Consider the following 19002-nt stretch of genomic DNA (forward strand, 5'->3'; position numbering starts at 1 on the left):
GGTAAAAGTGTCCCGGTGGAACAAGGTGGTTTCCAGCCTCCTGACCACCCTTTTGAGGTCCTCCAGATGGATTATATTCAGATGGAGCGATGTCGAGGTTTCAAGTATGTCCTTGTAGTTGTATGCGCTTTGTCCAGGTGGACAGAAGCATATCCAGTCCCAGATTACACAGCCGCGACCACTGCCAAGCAGTTGGTTCGTGAATTTTTCCCTAGATATGGACTCCCTAGAGTCGTATATTCTGATAACGGTCAGCCATTCTCCTCAGAGTTAATGAAGCACGTTTCCCTGTTGTTAGGGTACCAGTGGAAGTTCCATTGTGTACGCCATCCTGAAGCAGCCGGTCTAGTCGAGAGACATAATCAGACCCTGAAAATCCGCATAGCCAAAGTATGTAAAGACAAGGGTGTGGACTGGCTAGTAGCTCTGCCAGTCGCTTTGTTTTATATGCGCATGGTCGCACATTCCAGATCAGGTCTGTCCCCGTATGAGGTCGTGTTCGGCCGCCCCCCTAACATGTGGGGTACTCCTAGACCCCGAAGTATTACCGATGTTTCATGTAATATGCTGACAGATTACCTAGCTTCCTTGATGTCTGCCCTCAACTCATGTCGTTCACAGGTTGCTGCCGCCTTTCCAGACAATACCGAGGTGGCACCGCATGAAATCGTTCCAGGTTCCCTTGTGATGGTCCGAAATTTTTACAGATCAAGTCCGTTGGAGCCTCGTTGGAAGGAGCCACGTCAGGTCCTCTTGACCACCCGTACCGCCGTCAAGCTGGAAGGCAGAAAGGGATGGATCCACCTTTCTCATGTTAAACTTTTTAAAGGATTGAAACCGGTTTCTAAAAACATTTCCAAGGATTCCCAAGATCTTAAAGACTGCCAAAACATTGTTTTAAAGGACTGTCCCGCACAAGACATTATTACAACCCCTCCCTTGTTAGAGAAAACTCCGCAACAGGAGTATAAGTTAAAGCTCAGGTCTAGTAAAATAAGTCAGTCAGTTTGATTGTATAAGTCCTCCCCTAGGTGAAACGGTTAGACTGTTTCTGACATGTATAAAATAGACCCCCATAGTGAGAGAGTCAGTAATAACTCAATTCAATGTATCGTTTTTCTGAGTTTCATATTATTCATCAGCATTTTGATTTCCTGCACCAGCTATGCGTTCTATCTGTATTTTCCAGTTCCTCATGTAAATATGTCTGCTAATGCTACAGTAGAGCACACGTTTAGTGATCTACCTCCTCACGAATATTCATACCGCCTCGCTATGCGCAACAACACATTTATCCGTATGTTACATTACTCACACCAGACCAGCAATGCCACTAATTGTTGGGTGTGTGGTCGACTCCCCCCTTTCCAGACACCGAAGGGAGTTCTGCCACTCTTTCCTTATCCATTCTCACACAATGGTTCGTGTGGAGCATGGTCCACGTTAACGTCATCCTCAACAGATAGGTCTTTTCTTAACAGTACATGTTTCCCAGACAAGCAAGGTCTCCCCCACAGAACAGGTTCAGATCTAGAAAATGAAGTATATAATTTAGGTAATTATTCGTCGAATTTCATGGTCCTGAATGTTCAGTCTGATACTACTCCAGACTTACCTGCTATTTCAGTACTACCTGTCAAAGGCGAATTATGTGTCCGTAGTTATGGTTCCATACATGTAGGTCATAGTGAATGTACTACTGTTGTCCAGTATAGTGACAGTGGGAAATCTGTTTTCAAAGCCTCACGTCATTCTTATTTTATTTGTGGTCAAACTGCATATGTCCGTCTGCCCCTCGATTGGGAGGGAACCTGTTACATTGCTTTCCTACTGCCACCTGTTTTTCTAGCCCCATCTGATTATCACAGAAACACACATCTAGTACACATTAGACATAGAAGGGAGTCCCCAATTGTCGATTATACTGAAACTACTCTAGAACAGTATACAGATTTCAATAAAGGTTTCTTCTTCTTTGTAGGACCTGTCCAGAACAGTAAACTGATCCGTAGGTTAACAAGAACCCTTGAAGCTGTAGTAAATGAGACTGCCTCTGCTCTAGGTAACTTAACCGAAGAACAATCTGCTATGAGATTTGTCGTTTTGCAAAATCGTCTCGTCCTTGACGTCATACTGGCCGATAGGGGCGGGGCCTGTAGAGTCATCGGATCTAGTTGCTGTATTTTCATTCCAAATAACGCGCCGTCTGTTTATTCAGCTATAACCAGACTCCATAAAATTGCCCATCTGTTACACCAAGATCCAGGCACCTGGACATGGTCCGGTTGGTTCTGGAATATAATTTCCGCCTGGGGATGGAAAGTCCTGTCCTTTTTAGGTATTGCAGTAGCGATCATATTTAGCTGCTGCCTCTGTATACAATGTGGCCCTGCGATTTGCAGCATGTGTGCTACCTCTTGTATTCCTAGTCCCAAGCCCCGTTCTAAATCCCGTTCCAAGACAATTCGAGACGAGCAAATGGTACTGTATGAAATGATAGATGGTATCATGAATATTGATGTTTCCTGATGGAAACGTAGTGACAAGGAGGGAATGTGGAAAAGTAAATTTTGCCATGTTCTGTGTCCCTACGCCTCATCCATCATATGTTATGTGTGCATGACCAATATGCATATGTTATTCCCCATGTCTGATTAATGACGCAATTCCAGTTGTGTCCACCTTAGTATGCCAGTTTTCCAGTCCTCGTGAATACTACGAATATCAGGCCTAGGTAAAGTTATGTTGCCACGTTTCTTAGTGTGCACGTTATTCCATTATAAAGTCCCCGTTTCCAGGCCTCAAAAGGGCCCGGACATCAGATTCAGCTCCTGCCTCCTGAAAGCCTCGCTGAGGAGCGATACAGCCCCCACCTGTATCCTCGACCCTTCACTTACTTCCTGCCTCGCAGTGCCCGGTGTAGCTTGGCTCTGCCTCTGAGTCTGCCAAAAGTATGTTATAGTTCCAGCTATCAGTTCAGTCCTCCTTCTCTGCATTCCTAAGCTACTGAACTGCATCAATAGTTTCCGTCATTGTCTAGCCTATTCGGCTCCACGTTAGAGAAATACTGTATTAATGGTCATTTAATATTCTTCATCACGCACTACATGTAGAATAATGCATGGTCCAGTCTTAGAATCAAGTTAGCTTTTCCCCTCATGACTTCTAGTTTATATCAACATGTTCCCTAAACATCAGATACCAGATAGGGTTTAGGTACATGTCGCTCCGACCCTCCAGACTTTAGTCTCTGCTCCTAGCACAGAGTTCGTAGCCCCCAGCTTCTCCTAGTAACACGTCATTGCCAGTTTTCGCGCACCATTAGGTTAGAGGTCCCGGCTCCTTAGGTAGCCCCCTCCAATGTTTCCGCCCCATTCATGACATATTCTGTTACGTTTGCATCACATGTCTATGTATACTCCCAGTTACACCTACTTTTACTGTTATCTCTCGCGACTGCTACGCGTCACGCCTTCTGCTCCACCCACTGCTACGCCTACTGCAATGTAATGCTATGTGTTTGCGCTATGTATATAAGTTGATGTATTGTTATTAAAAGTTAGCGCGCTCATCCCAGACCAAGCCCCAGCAGCTGCTGGGTCATTCTATGCAGGTTGTCCTGATCCTGTCCTTATGCTGTAATAAACCTGCAGAAACTCCTACTACCTCGAATCTTGACTCTTATTTTATTGAGCTATCTGTTATTCATTCATTCATTCAAAAATAGATCCGGTATTATTTATTTATATACCACATAAATATAGAATGACCATTGCATTTTTTTTAAAATAACTGCAAAATGTCGTAAATCAGCTGTTTTTCTTATGTTATTTTTTAAAATGTGTACCACTGCTTTGTCTGTGTGTAGGGATGTGGTCTTTTAAAACAAGCATTTACAATGCAATAGGTCTCGCATTACTGAAAGTTTGACCTATTGGCGTTGCAAATAATGATGCAACGCCAAAAGCTGAAACTTTCAGTAATGTGAGGCCTATTGCATTGCAAATACTTGCTTTTTTAGGCACGAGGAGACTAACAGCCTGATTCATGAAGCAAAATTGCGATCGCAATAGCTGCGAAAAAGCTATTGCGAGCGCAATTGTCAAAATCGGTATTCTTGAAGAAAAAAGCGAATTCGCAAACACAGAATAGCGAAATCGCAAACTTATTCGCAGAATCCCGGCAGGAGCCCATTAGTGAATCGGAAATTGCGAGAAATCACGGATTCTGCGAATAAAATTGCGAAATCGCAATCGCTATTCAAGAAAAATCGCAAATTGCGAAAAACCCGTAAATCGCTTTTTGCGAGGCGCAAATTAAGGACAACCCAAAGCAGGTGGTAACCATCAAAGCCTAGGAAAAAAATATTTGAAAAACCGTTTACCAATCAGTAACAGGTGCTGGCCTGACCAAACACACTTAAGGAGATGCAGCAGCAGCATTAGGAGTCTCACAATGCCAGGACTCTACATGGTGGTCACGCGGCGAAGGCTACAGTGAGCAGCACGGAGGAGACGTAGGATCCAGGAGAGGATATTCCGCCAGCGGGTCACCCTGCTGGGCCAAACCAGAGAGCAAATATACGCAAAGTCCCGCCTGAATGGGCCAATGATCATCAAGCTAATTCAGGACCTTGACCCCCTGATGCAGCACCCAACAAGGCGGAGCAATGCCGTGCCCACACATGTCCAGGTATTGTGCAGCCTGCACCTTCTGACCTCCGGGAGCTTCCAGGGGATAGTTGCCGCTGCTGGGGGGATATCCCAGCCCACCATGTCCCGCTGCCTAAGGAGTTTCCTAGATGCAATGCTGACCCAGCTACACCACCACATCACATTTCCCACCAGCCAACAGAAGTTGGATGAGACCAAGCATCAATTCTACAATGTTGCGCATTTCCCACATGTGATAGGATGCATTGACTGTACCCACGTCCCCATGTGCCCACCAGCTGAAACGGAGTACATGTACCGCAACCGCAAGTCCTACCACTCCCTCAACATCCAGATGGTGTGCAATGCTAAGACATACATCACGGACATAGTGGCACAGTACCCAGGGAGCACACATGACTCCTTCATATTCCGGCACAGCGGCCTCCACACACGACTGGCCAGGGGAGACTTTGATGAAGGACACCTACTTGGTAAGTACACTTGGCCCACAATGTTACACTGTGATGAAGTAGCTGCGCTGCACAGGCACTCACCCTCTGCTCCTCTCATTCAGGTGACAGTGGCTACGCCCTCCGTGAATACCTCCTCACCCCATACCTCAACCCTGCTACACCACAGCAACGGTGCTACAATGTAGCACACATACGCACAAGGAATTGCATTGAGAGGACATTTGGGCTACTAAAGAGCAGATTCCGCATACTGCACAAGACTGGTGGGGCCATGTACTACAGTCCTGATGTGTGCTGCCGCATTGTGGCTGTGTGTGCAATACTACACAACATTGCTACCAAGCGCCGGATACCTGTAGAGATCTCTGGCAGTGAGTCGGAAGGGGACGACCGGCCAGCTGCACATGTGCGTCATGCACGCGGGGAGAATCCAGCTGAAGGACACAGATGCCGCAACCACATCACAATGAACGGTTTCTAGTGCACCCACTCCCCTCACCCAACAATTCACAAATGCATGCCAATGGAAATAATGACAGGAGGCCGATGTACGATGGTAAAATAAAATTATTGTTGAAGGCACAATGATAATGACTTTTTGCAATTCTTAACATGTGAGCAGTATTGCGCCATACTGCTCTTAATCATACACAGGACACGCTTCTATCATCAGCATGTCCCTGCCAATGGACAGTAAAGTCAAGTGCGCCTCCGGCGCGCGGCACCCAATCGCCTTTCAGGCTCATCCTCTGGGACGGCACGTGAACCCGCAGTGGGCCTGCTGCTGCGGCGTAGCACACCAACCTGTGAGGTTGACAGGCTGCTGACACTGGAGTTCCCCTCACTAGTGTCGTCCCCACCACCATTGGCTGGGCCGGTTGGATGAAGTGCCAGTACGGCACTGGTGACCTGCTCCAAGACTCGCGCCACATCCTCGCAGCATTGCACCATCTGCAGCTGCATAGCTAGGGACCGACGTGAGAGCTGGGAGGTGGCATTACCAATGACATAGTTCGAGCGCGTGTAGGCAGATAGCCGCGTAAGTAGCTGGCGGTGGCAGCGGCGGCGGTGGCGGCGGCGGCGGCGGGCGGTGTTGAGCTGCGAGATGATGGCCGCAGTGTTCGCCTCCATAGCAGTTGTCATCCGCTCTAACCTGTCCGACACATTTGCGACATTGCGGCCAATGTTGTGGAGCTGGAGTTGCATTGCCCCTTGGCGTCGTGCCTGCAGTTGATGGATGCGCAGCATCTGGCGCTCTATGCTCAGCCCTGGCACGTGCACAGCCATCCCCCTCCTGCCGCTGCGTGCTGTGCTCTGCTGGCGAACCCTGCCATGCCTGCTGTGCTGCCTGGCCACAGTGGGTGTGCGCACTGTCACCACACTAGCAGCACCAGATGTTGAGGGTCCCGCTGGTGGTGGTGTTGCAGTTGACAATGGTGCAGCGCCTGATGGTGCTGGCGCAGATGGTGGTGGTCTGGCAGCAGGGATTGGTGCAGCGCCTGATGGTGCTGGCGCAGATGGTGGTGGTCTGGCAGCAGGGATTGGTGCAGCGCCTGATGGTGCTGGCGCAGATGGTGGTGGTCTAGCAGCAGAGATTGGTGCAGCGCCTGATGGTGCTGGCACAGATGGTGGTGGTCTGGCAGCAGGGATTGGTGCAGCGCCTGATGGTGCTGGCACAGATGGTGGTGGTCTGGCAGCAGGGATTGGTGCAGCGCCTGATGGTGCTGGCCCAGATGGTGGTGGTCTGGCAGCAGGGATTGGTGCAGCGCCTGATGGTGCTGGCGCAGATGGTGGTGGTCTGGCAGCAGGGATTGGTGCAGCGCCTGATGGTGCTGGCGCAGATGGTGGTGGTCTGGCAGCAGGGATTGGTGCAGCGCCTGATGGTGCTGGCGCAGATGGTGGTGGTCTGGCAGCAGGGATTGGTGCAGCGCCTGATGGTGCAGGATGTGTGGCTGTTGGCACCTCCTCTGCATCCTCTGGTGCCTCGTCTATGAGCAGCCTGTCGCTGTCGCTGCTGTTGTTGTCAGCACCACCTGTGAGGGGAAGTGGACGTGGATTAATTGCATGTATCTGTCACACGTGCAGTTGCTACATGCATGCTGGCTGACATTCCCTGACTGGCTGTGGCATTGCGTACGTTGGGACATGTCTGGCTGCATTGGGGTTTTTGTACATTGTGGGCAGACTACATGTCCCACAATGCTTTTGGGCATGACCTAATGTGCATGGATTGCATGACTTGGGTTGATTATGGGAGGCTATAGGGTCATGGCCATTGTCAGGGGACAGGGTCGCAGTCGCATGCCACTTACCTTGGCTGTCTTGGGTGGGTCGGGATGAGTCCAGAGTGATGACCCCTATACACGCCTCTGGCTCAAGTGTGTCCTCCACACGGTCCTCCAAGGGGGTGTTGGGAGGGACTGTAGGATCTCCACCTCCAGTAGCCAGGGTCTCGCCCAGCCTCTCTGCCACCCTCTCCTTGGCACGACCTCGGAGGTCGTACCACCTCTTTTTTAGCTCCTCGAGTGACCTGTGTGTCACGCCCACAGCGTTATCTTTTGCGCCGATCCCCAGCCACAGTCGGCGTTTCTCCGCTTCAGGCACCCTCCTGATGTCCTTTCCAAATAGTTTTGGGTGGTTTTCTACCACTCCCTCTATCAGGTGCTCCAACTCCTGCTCACTAAATTTGAGCTTCCGCTTGCGCCCGGTGTCACTGTGCCCTGGTGCTGCATCCTCTGCCATTGCTGCAGTCACAAAAGTGAGGATTTGAAAGTTTGGAGGTGTTCTGGAAGGAGCTCTGTGATATGCAGCCTCGAGATCTGCCTCACTGTTCTGTATGGGGGTGGGAACTGCCTGCTTCCTGGTTGTGATGTCATCACTGTGCTCGAAATGCGACTTCCCGTTTTTGCGATCTCGCTACTTGCGAGATCGCATTTAGCGATCTCGCACATTGTGATATCGCAATTCCTACACGGATTTTGACGGAAATAGCGATTTTCCTGCGATTTTTGAAAATCGCTAACGCTTTTTGCGGCCGAGTGCGAATCGCTTTATATTCTTGCAGATTTTGATGAATGCCGGTATGCGAATTCTAAATTGCGATTCGCTGTCACTCGCAATTTAGAATTCGCAGAAATCGTTTTTCATGAATCAGGCTGTTTGTGATTGCCCAGAATCAAATGATCCTTGAGCCTCCTGCCAGACCCGAACCTGATTCCCCAGCTTCAGCCTTGTAGGGCACCGAAATATGTTGATTATGGCTACTTCTAGAGTTGCCCCTCTGTAGCAGCCTCGTTCAGTCTGAAGCAAGGAAGAGGTCAGACCGACAAGGGCTGACAAAATACTGTAAATACGAACAAGAATCAGTTTCCCAGCACATGAGCTGTGCTATTGCAAAGCCAGCATTGCAGCACCAGCCTGTGGTTTGTTGGTGAATTGCAACATCAGTTCAGCTTGACTTGTGTACACATCAATATTTGTTGCAAAGCGCTTTATACCACGTCTGCCGTTTGTAAGCATTATGTATCCAATCTAGCGATACTCAAATAACCGACCTGGGAAGGATTAATTGGTTTTGCCAGTGTACTCCATACACAAGAGACGTCAATGACGAGTATTAATTCACTGAGGTATGTTGGCACCTTAGAAATATTGTCCATAGTGCCTGCTAGCTGTTTCAGTGCGCTTTGTGTTGGTTACAAAGAGGAAGCCATGCATGGCACACCTTACCACAAGGGTTGCACAGATACGGAAGATCGCATTTACTCAGGTAGAGAGTGGCAGGGGTGGAGCTTTACAGAGAACCAGGTTAAGTGCCAAATCATGTGTAATTAACCTGTTGGACAATTGTGTACAGGTTTTGACATTTTTCAGTGATAGTTGCACTGACGATCAGTTACAAATCCAAATTTGCACTGATAAATCAGCTAAACATAACATTTTTCTACCAGTCAGAGGGTCCAAACATTGGTACAAAAATTCCCAGCGTCCCGGCAAAACTACATGCCACTTGTGCAGATCACAAGGCCTGGTCCATAGTGTTTCGAACCTGAGCCTCTGCACTCAAGACAGCCAGTAAAGTGACTGCGCTGTCCCTGCTCAGTTTATGATGAAGCCTGCAGCCAGTGCTTAATTTCAGCCGGTGGTTGCAGGTGCAGATATTCAGCAGGGTGGTTCCATGAGTTAAACACTCACCACTGAGATCTGCGAGCCATTAGTCGGAACCACAGAAAGGCTAACGGAGACCTTGATCCTTCCGAGGATGATAAATTAAATATCATTTCACAGGGTAACAGTAATATATATTGCTTACAATGCTTTGAAGCGTGGGTTGAAACTCGGCATGAAACAGGTTATTACCCTTAACATATGGACAATTATAGGACGGGATGTGAGAAAGGCAGACGAGAGACGAAGCCACCTGCCTAATATTAACTTCATTTTAAGAGCCACTCATGGATTAGCACGCTGAGGGGGTCCATTGAGACCCACCCCCAGCCCCGAAAGGAACAGTCTTGCCCGTTCTATTGACCCCATCCCCTGTTACCACCTCAATTCTAAGCGGCCTGGATGCCCTCACAGTCTTGGTTAAGAGTCCTTCCTATGTGTATATGGAGCCCTGAATAGTGAAGGGTGGCACACATTGAAGCAGTGTTCCCTTCTGCTTCCCCGTCACTCCTCTTCCCTTATGGTTTCTCTCTCGCATACCTACACTTAATTCTCCTCCTTTCCATCAGTGCTTTGAAGTGGTGTAGACTGCCATAAAGCTCATTCCCGCCACCAACTCCATACAGCCCTCTCCTATCCCTTTGCAGTGCTCTGAAGCAGCCAGCAGATGACTTGTACTTCTATGAGCTAGTGCATACAATGGCTCATGAACGCCATGATCCCGCGCCTGGCCACGCCAAAGAGCCATTTATTGTTTTATAAAATGCAAACTCCGCACAAGCAGGTCTCAGAGTGCTGTGCACATGACATCTGTGAATTAACTGGTGGCACAACAGAGCAGAGCAGATTGTTGACATGAAATGTAGGCCCTTGATTAGCAGTGGATTCCAGAACAAGGAGTGTAAAATCCTCTGTGTAGAGGATGTTTTGGTGCAGGGAGGGCATACAAACTAGTTTATTTTAACAAACTGACTACACTGAATGGTGTACCTGTGCACCCTAAACTGGAAACACGGTGAATAACACAAGAGACGTTGGAGTGCCGCAAAATTTGGGACTAGTAGAAAGGCCATGAAGAGGCAGGACACACGGCTCCTACCCTAAATAGCTGGGTGATTCATTGCCTTGACAAAGCACCGGCCAGGTCACGCAGCTTCCAATCCACTTATGCAAGCGTGTATCTGAACCAGCGAGAGGAGAGTGTAGCCTCTGGCACAACACAGGAACCACTGCCTCAGCAAGGGTTCCAAACCTATCTATGCACAATACAGCTTCTCTTCAACTCAAAATCACAGGACAGCAGAACAGATGATTGCATATTGCCTTTACTTCTATTCTGTATGGCATGGCCCTAAAAATATTACGAAACTGCCTAGAAGTTAAAAAAACATTATTATATTGCTTGTTAGAAAGTTTATGTTAAAGGTGCCAACTTTAAAACATCTGTCAAAAAGATTACGCATAGTAAAGCACAGGCAGGAATTGTTCAGGAAGGTCAAAAAGGTAAGTGGGCCTGTGTGAGGGTCCTGAGGAATACCAATAACGTGCTTGCCTCAGAGGTCTACGCAAAGGCTTTCTTTTGTGTACCAAACTGCTCATGTGTATCATTCAGGCAGGAACCCAATTCAAAGGATATTCAGGAAGAATCTGTGTCTTACACTAACAGTGATCCGTGACGTTTATATCAAATAAGCATACATATCTGCAGTATTGCATTGAAAAAGGCCTTGCAGTAACTAGGCCGGACTGGCCGTTCCAGGCATCAGGCATTAATGGATGACTGGAAGGGCAGGGAGCCAGTTGTGTAGCAGTGCAGGAGTTTTAAAAACACTGCAAAGTTCTTTGACTATTCAGCAGGTTTTGGACAACAATAAAAGTGCCAAGATAACTCTGATGATCAATGTACCTGCTGGAGAGAGATGGGAGGGGAGTTTTGTCTAATGACTCATCTAAGGTAGCACAGAGGGTTAATATGCCTGCTGCAAAGAACGTGTACCATGAATATCAAAGAGCAATAGTTTATGTGCATAGCTCAGTGGGTTACTGCTTTTTGTTCACTTCCCGAATGAAAATATAATTTTGCCTTTTACTGTCAAGATCTCTCTAATTTTTTGTGAGTAGAAGAGTTGGCCAAGCAGGACAATTCAAAGGTTATCCTTTGCAGGACACTTGATTACATATGTACTATACTATGTTTGAGCAGCTAGCTAGCTGACATGAATATGAAGGAGCCCTTGTGGGTTTGCATGAGTCATATCAGATTCTCCTGAAGAGTCCCTTTCTCTTCTGAGCCCTGCTTAATATGTGTACAGGAGGAGCCCTGTATTCATATCCTCAATGTTTGAGACAAAAATGCTCATTGATTTCTGAACAATGAGAGTAAAAGCGTTAAGGTCACATGTCATTCCTGCTGATATTTCGCACTCTTCACACAATCCGCCGCCAACCCCTGCTCTATCCTGCGGACAGGGGGTGGCTGCTGTGAGCCGCGGTCTGGTCCTGACACATTGGACAGCCGATTGGGACAAAATCGGACATCCGTCTGTGGGAAACTCCAGCTCGGAATGACGGGACCAGAGAGTGGCTGAGTTTCCTCAAGAAGGCACTGCAGGCTCTCGAGGTTGCCGTATGAGAGCTGTAATCTGCGGCATGCCTCAAGTGTAACCCACGGGGAAACCGAAGCAACTGGAGGCAGACTGTCCTTTCAGCGGGATCGGTGGAGAGCTGAGAGAGTGACTATTGGCAACGCCGCAGGTGGACCTCGGGAGGCGCTTGGACGGCGAGGTGTGTTCCCGAGGCACTTCACGATGTTCTGTGGGAGCCTGCCCTAGAGATGGTGAGTGAAAGGGCAGCCAGGATTACCAGCAATACTGTTGGGAAGCCAAGGGACCGGAGAGAATCTTTAAACATGATGCCCTCCCGCCCACCGCTTTCACCCTTGAGGGCAACTTTTGGACTAGGACTCATATGCACCCTGCCATTTTGGGACCATCTCCTAAAGACACTCTTGTCCTATTGGCCATCTTAGCGACCTTGGTCCGTACCGCCGGTCTCTAGCTGGGCGATCTTTCGATTGCCTATCTTCGCCACAGATCTACTCATCGTTTGTGAATATTGCTGATGCCCCTGATCCCATTACTCATCACCCCCTCCCTCTACTCTCCCTCACTCTCTTTCTACCTCCCCTATTCCTTTCCTCTCTCCCCTGAATTTCTCTCCCTATGCCTGAGCCATGCTTCTGTAACTGATAAATATATATATAATATGTAAATATGTCATATATAATTGTCCAAGCCAAATCGCTGTTAAAATGTAATCCTGTGTGAATTTACTATTTATATATATATAGAACTCTAACCATTCCCATGTGATTTTGAGTTTTTCCGTTTATATCTATTCCTTGAGTGACTTTACAACTTGTACATTTGCAATTTTCTTCTGTTTCTATCTTTTCCTTGAATGACTTCACAACTTGTACATTTGCAATATTTTTCTGTTTGTATCTCTTATGTAACTCAATACCCCTCGGCAGGTCTTGAGCTAAAAAGAAATTCCACGGACCTGATAATTCTCGCCTCGGTGCCTATTCCAATCATGGAGTCCCACTCTGCAACTCTGGGCAATAGCTTGCTTAATCTCCACAACGGCCCCCAAAACGCTAAGGATGCCTGGCCTCCACCTTGGAGGTGCCCAGGAGTGAACACCTCACAGGGAAAAGTCAGGATGGGTTCCACAGCGGTATTCGTACAAGCGCCTTGAGACCCTTGCGGGTGAGTAGTGCGCTATACAAGTATCAATTTACATTTACATGCAATCCAAAGTCCTTATGTAACACAACTGGTTCTTTTGTACAGCGCTCTGACACCTTCGGGTTATGTTCGCGCTATATAAAATCGCATTAAATAAATAAATAAAAATCCTGCATTCCCTGTGAGTGTTTGCTTTTTCCAGAATGTTACTTTTTCCAGGCAGTGCATAATATGAATTGAGTCACATCCAGGTGTTTATAATGGGGCAGAATTGGGTTGTGCCTGAAGACAGTGCGAGTTTCACTAAGTGGGGCAGAAGGGTGTTCGGGGGAGAGAGTATGTGGCACTATGGCCAGAGCTACCAAATTTGGAACTGGGGAACCAGGTTCAGCCTTGATGACTAGTCCGTCAGATCACTCTCCTGAGGGAGCACATTCCCCTACTCGACCTTAGATGGGCTGCAAGACCTTAGAAGCCCTGATGTCTTAGCACCAGCATGTGGACCCTAGCGGTGGCAAGTGTGTGTTAACCTTGAAGGACTCTCCACCGCAATCCATACTGCAGTTCACCTCCAGTCTTGCAGACAGGCCTACGAAGCAGTACACCCTAGAGCATCAGTGACTCTGTCACTGACGTCAGTGGCGTCACTAGGGGGGTGCGGGGGGTGTGGCCCGCACCGGGTGACACCTTCAGATAGGGTGACACCAATCTGGTAACCAACTCGTTCCTACGGCGGCAGCCCTCTGAGCAGGCCTGAAATAACTCGACATCTGAAAACAAAAGTGCTGCACGCTTACGAGCGCCGGGGGGGGGGGGTCACCCCTCTGTCTAAACGTCAAATCTATTGACGTCTGGACGTCACGTCTATTGACGTCCAGGGTTTCAGCAGCAAGGGGGCGAACTGTCTCTTCAGCTCAGCACAACGAGGCCCTGTTCCCGCGCTCAGAGTCTCGTGACCCGTCACCCAGCTGTGTGAGTCGAGTCTTTGCAGATGTCCTCAGGTCAGTGGGTGCGGAATTACAGGGAAGGTGGGAGGGAACTGTAGTGATTTTGATTTAAACATTCCCATACGGAAGAAGGCATGGAGGCGAGTGGTTTAGTCATTTGCAGGTAGCACTTAACCAGAGCTTACTACTCCTGCTCAGATCCTGCCTAATGATCACTTGCACTCTAGCATTATAGATGTATTTTAACAGCATCTGATAACGCGCTCGAGCAGCATATCGTAGCTGTATGTGCTAAGTATTTTTGATTGATGCCTATATCACATTCCTTGTACGGCAATAAGGTACTAACAGTGCAGTCCCCCTCATAATAATTCTATGTGTAGTAATATTATGTATATTAGAAACTGCAGTTTTACATTGAAGTGGGATTTTATTTGCTCTCGAAGACGTTCAAAACCCACCCAGTCTGCTTTTCAAAAGTGTACATAGCACGGAGGGTCTCCCTTTTAGGAGCAGGAAATGGCATTGTTGATGTTGCCCTTTGCCTAAAGTGATTTACAGGTTTGGTGGCCTAGTCTTTTGACCCTTCTGGGGGTTAGAAAGATGGTTGGTCGTAGGGTGCAGTAGGGGCTGTTGGTAGTTGGTAGTTTGGCAGACTGTCCTGTCTATGCCAAAAATGTAATTCTAGCTCAAAGGCTTTGTTTCACAAACTCCTATTACTGCACAGGCACCCTACGTCCTTGCACAACGTCCCTCCTCACAAGATCATGACTGCATGCCTCACTCCAACTGATCCTACACCAGCTATTTCATACTGTCACTTTCCAATCCTATTCAAAATGGGTCCTCTAGAGTTTGATAAATACAAAGTAGATTACACCTTTCTGGTCAAAAAAGGAGGTCGTTACTTAACCATTAGCGTTTATTATTGCACACTGCTTTTAAAGCTTACATGGTATAGTAAGCGTTTTTATTATTGTTGTAGGGTCCACTCTTCATATAATGAACAGGTCATAGATGTATTAAAGGCGGACAATCTAAACATGAGCTAGGCAAGGTGATAAAGTGCCTCATCCCAGCGATTTAGGGCTCCCTCACAGAGGATAGGGTTGGAAGTCTGAGGTCTCTAGGAGCTAAGGATGTCCTAATCTGATGAAAATATACCTTTGCTCTTTCCCAGTCTTTGTGCCAGGAGGAATCTGTTACGGTGAGCATTTTGTTTGCTTGAAGGGCACCCATGCGAGTTGTCAATTTCTTTTCACAATGTGCAAAGCAAACGAGTGCACCTTTTGGCTGTTTGGTAAATGTGATCTTCACATGAAGCAATTAAGGTGCGCCACTGGAAAAATGGATGGGTGTAGCTTCCGTCTCACAATTGGCTTACTCACATTTCCATAATAGGTCACGAATGTCCCTCTAACAGAGTATGCACACTGCTATGATGATTAAGGCATATTATTATTGCATACCAGAACAGATCGGATATCTGGCTTTTGCCAGAGGAGTGGAAAATGCGTCTGCGGCTAGTATTATTCTCCACAGAGTCCTTCTCTACAGCCCACAGGGTGGAAAAAGATGGGTCTAAGGCTAGACATTGTAAAGGACTTGGACCAGTTGCCAATTACTATCTCACTAATGGATGCTTGTGGGTGGCTTTGGGTTCTCAAACAAAGCTATTCTCAAAAAGTGTCTGTCTTCTAGCCAATAAGGGAGAGGGCCTAAGTTTTTAAGCACAATCAGGCACTGATGTATTCTTAAAAATTCAGTCCACTGTTCTGTAGAGGATCCGTATTAATTGTGTAAACACAAAAAAGACCTGCCCCAAGAAAAATTGTGTTAAGTGATTGAGTTGTGAAAGGTGAAGCTAACAATGAGGTACAAGAATGATATTGAATATATCGCACAGGTGTTTTTCTTAAGGTCTCAGGTTTTTTTAATTTTACCTCTTCATCAAATTATAAAGAATTAATGTACACTTGGATATTTCCACACAAATTTTCTTGGGTGATCCTATGGCAATGGCACAGTTAACGAACGCAAGTCAGACCTATAGACGCCATACTCCATAGGAACTGGGATTAATGTATTGAATCACTCTCCTTTTGGACTGGGCCTTTTAAAATCAAGTTAAAAGGCCATTGGGAAGAGTTGCTGTAGACTTGTAATAGGTGCAGCTCTGTTTTTCATCTTGCACTGCTAACTACGTTCTGTGATCTTAAAATAGGATAAGATGAACTACGCTGGGCTGGAAAATTCTGTTATAAATACCTATAAAGCAGAGTGAAATTTGAAAGCATAAAAATGTCAATATTAGTGTCAATGGAGGAGCATTGCAAGTGGTTTATCATAGACCTAAATTTACAAACTTTACTAAAGATTCTGTATGGTCCCGTTATTTGCCAACTGTGTCCACTTGGGGGAACAGCGTTTACAACGCAACTTTAACAACGCAGTACCTTTACGACGCAACCATTACAACGCAAGTCATTACAACAACTTGCGCTGGGGGGCGCTCTAGGATAGGGAATAGTTTTAATTTACTATCCAACACCTTCCCTACTATCCATGGAGACTGGAGTTGGAATAGTAAATTAAACTATTCACTATCCAGCGCCCCCCAACGCAAGTCGTTGTAACGACTTGCGTTGTAAAAGTTGCGTCGTAAAGGCATGCGTTGTTAAAGCATGCGTTGTAACGACATACATCTGTCCACTGGCGGTCTCGGAGCAGAGGAGGTCCATGCGGTAAGTCGTGAGGGGGTGACACCATGAGTTACCCGCACCGGGTGACACCAACCCTAGTGACGCCACTGACTGACGTCACAGGAACCTTGAGGCCAGTCAGCACCACCCATTGGTGCCTCCATTGGCCATGTTCCAGCAGTACTAATGCAACTCCCCAAGGATTGGCTAGGCCGGATTTGCATACACACCAGAATACGTGGTATGTTTACAATGACCTTGCATCATGCTTGCACCATGCAACATTGTACATGCACAGCGCAAGGCTCCAAGTCATATTTTAATAGCCACGGAAGGCCACTTTCCATGTCTTTGAATAGCTTCATAAATATGGAGTAATGCAACGCAGCACAAACTTCTGCGTTGCCTTACTGTGCGCAAGGGAGGTGTTGCGATGGGTGTTGCGTGGGAGACTGGTTTTGTGGCTGAGGACCGGTTTTGCAGCAATGCTGCAAAATCGGCCCCCAATAACAAAACCAGCAGAATTGTGCAGCAGAATGACTCACTCTTAAAAACACATACATCACTGCAGAGTTCCTTGTAAACCCAGTAGTTTTCCTGCAACAATAAAAGTCTCCCACGCAACTCCACGGTTTTTGACACATTCACAGATTTACAAGGACTTGTAATCCTGGGAATGCATCATAATCTTGCGCCTCCCCAGGGGAGGCATAACCAGGAGAAATATCTTTATTTCTCCTTGTTTTTTTGTCTTTCAAAGTCTGCTCTATTCTACTGTACCTTCCTGCACAAAAAAAATCCTGCATGCAATGGAGGCGCCCTTGCACCATGGTGCAAGTGTGCATGCGTTGGCGCTTGGCTGCCGAAATGGCGCCAGTGCAGGGAGAAAAGACATGAATGCACCATATTGGATACATACCTTGCATTCTTGCCCTTTCCCTGAGATACAGGGCAGCACAGCAAAGTAACTTGCTGCGCTGCCCTGCGCCACCATTCCCATAAATATGCCCCTAAGTTTAGATACTTCAGGGTCTGTCTGCTTCATGCACAAGCACTTTTAGCACGTGCTGCCTGCTTTAGGGCCACTGCTATTATGCAGCAATGGAGGACAACATTATGTTGCAGGGCTGACTAAATTATGCAGCAAAAAAGATTGCAGTGTAATGTAGTACATTTTCTGATACTTTATTATTTTGAAATTTTTACACATACTAACAGTCTCTAAAAAGCTTTCGCCTCAGTAATGCCGGTGTAACATGCAAATGCAGTGGTGAGCAAGGTGACCAGTCAACCTTTGCACACGGCCCTCCAATTCACAGCACCACGAGTCACGTTGTTTGGTAACTTTTGATCCGTTTGAGCTACAAACAATATTTTGTTAAAACCATCAAATTATGCAGCAGATGTATCATGTGGCAAATACGGCAGAGCTATAGTTATGTGAAAAACATATGCAAACTAGGATATTTTACCATTCATGTTTGAACTTCTCTCATGCAGTCTCTGCTGGGTGGTATTTCTAGACACCTACTGTGCTCGCTGTGAAACAAAGGATGAATGTGTCTAATAGTGATTGTAGAGGATAGTAGTTTGTAATGTATTTTAATATAAACAACTTCTACATTAAACATCAAATAAACATGTTTATCCACTGTTTGAATTAAATAACGTTATAAGCTGTAACTGGTCAGTGAAATGCCAACCGTACTAGAAATTGGTATGTTTTGCTATTTCTAGCCCCACCTCCGATCCCGCCCCCTGATCCAATCCTCTGGTTATTCCTGCCCCCTGATTCTCCGCCCACAGTTCCCCTACTCTTTTTTTCCTCACTTCGACCACTGGCACAGGGACACCAAGTATGCCCCAGATGCAGACTTTCAGGCACTTTGGAAGTGCACACACACATTCCCAATACACTAAATCCTGTCTGGGAGGTGGTCACACCTTCCTGTGACAGGATGCTCATTGTCCTGCCTTCCCCTGCTCGAGCTTGGCTCAGCAGCAGGAAGGCACAAATATGTCTCTGGTCAGCTGCAACCATTTTGTGCTGCCCGGGTCGAGAAGGCTGGTACCGGGAAGACCAGTGACCTCACAAAGCTTGCGTCAGCAGGGTGAAATCATACCTCCACACTGGTTACTGGTGTGGAGGTATGATTCCAAGGTGTTTGATACCAAACACAACATGTTTTTTTGCAGCAGTTTTCGAGATAGCATTTTACGCAAGCATATAATGCACCTCTATATATATGTCTGGCTGCGTCACCGACAACCTGGGAGAATGGTCTCCGAAGGTTGCAGAGGGGCTATGC

This window comes from Lissotriton helveticus, chromosome 9, assembly GCF_964261635.1.
Source record: "Lissotriton helveticus chromosome 9, aLisHel1.1, whole genome shotgun sequence".
Lineage (NCBI taxonomy): Eukaryota > Metazoa > Chordata > Amphibia > Caudata > Salamandridae > Lissotriton > Lissotriton helveticus.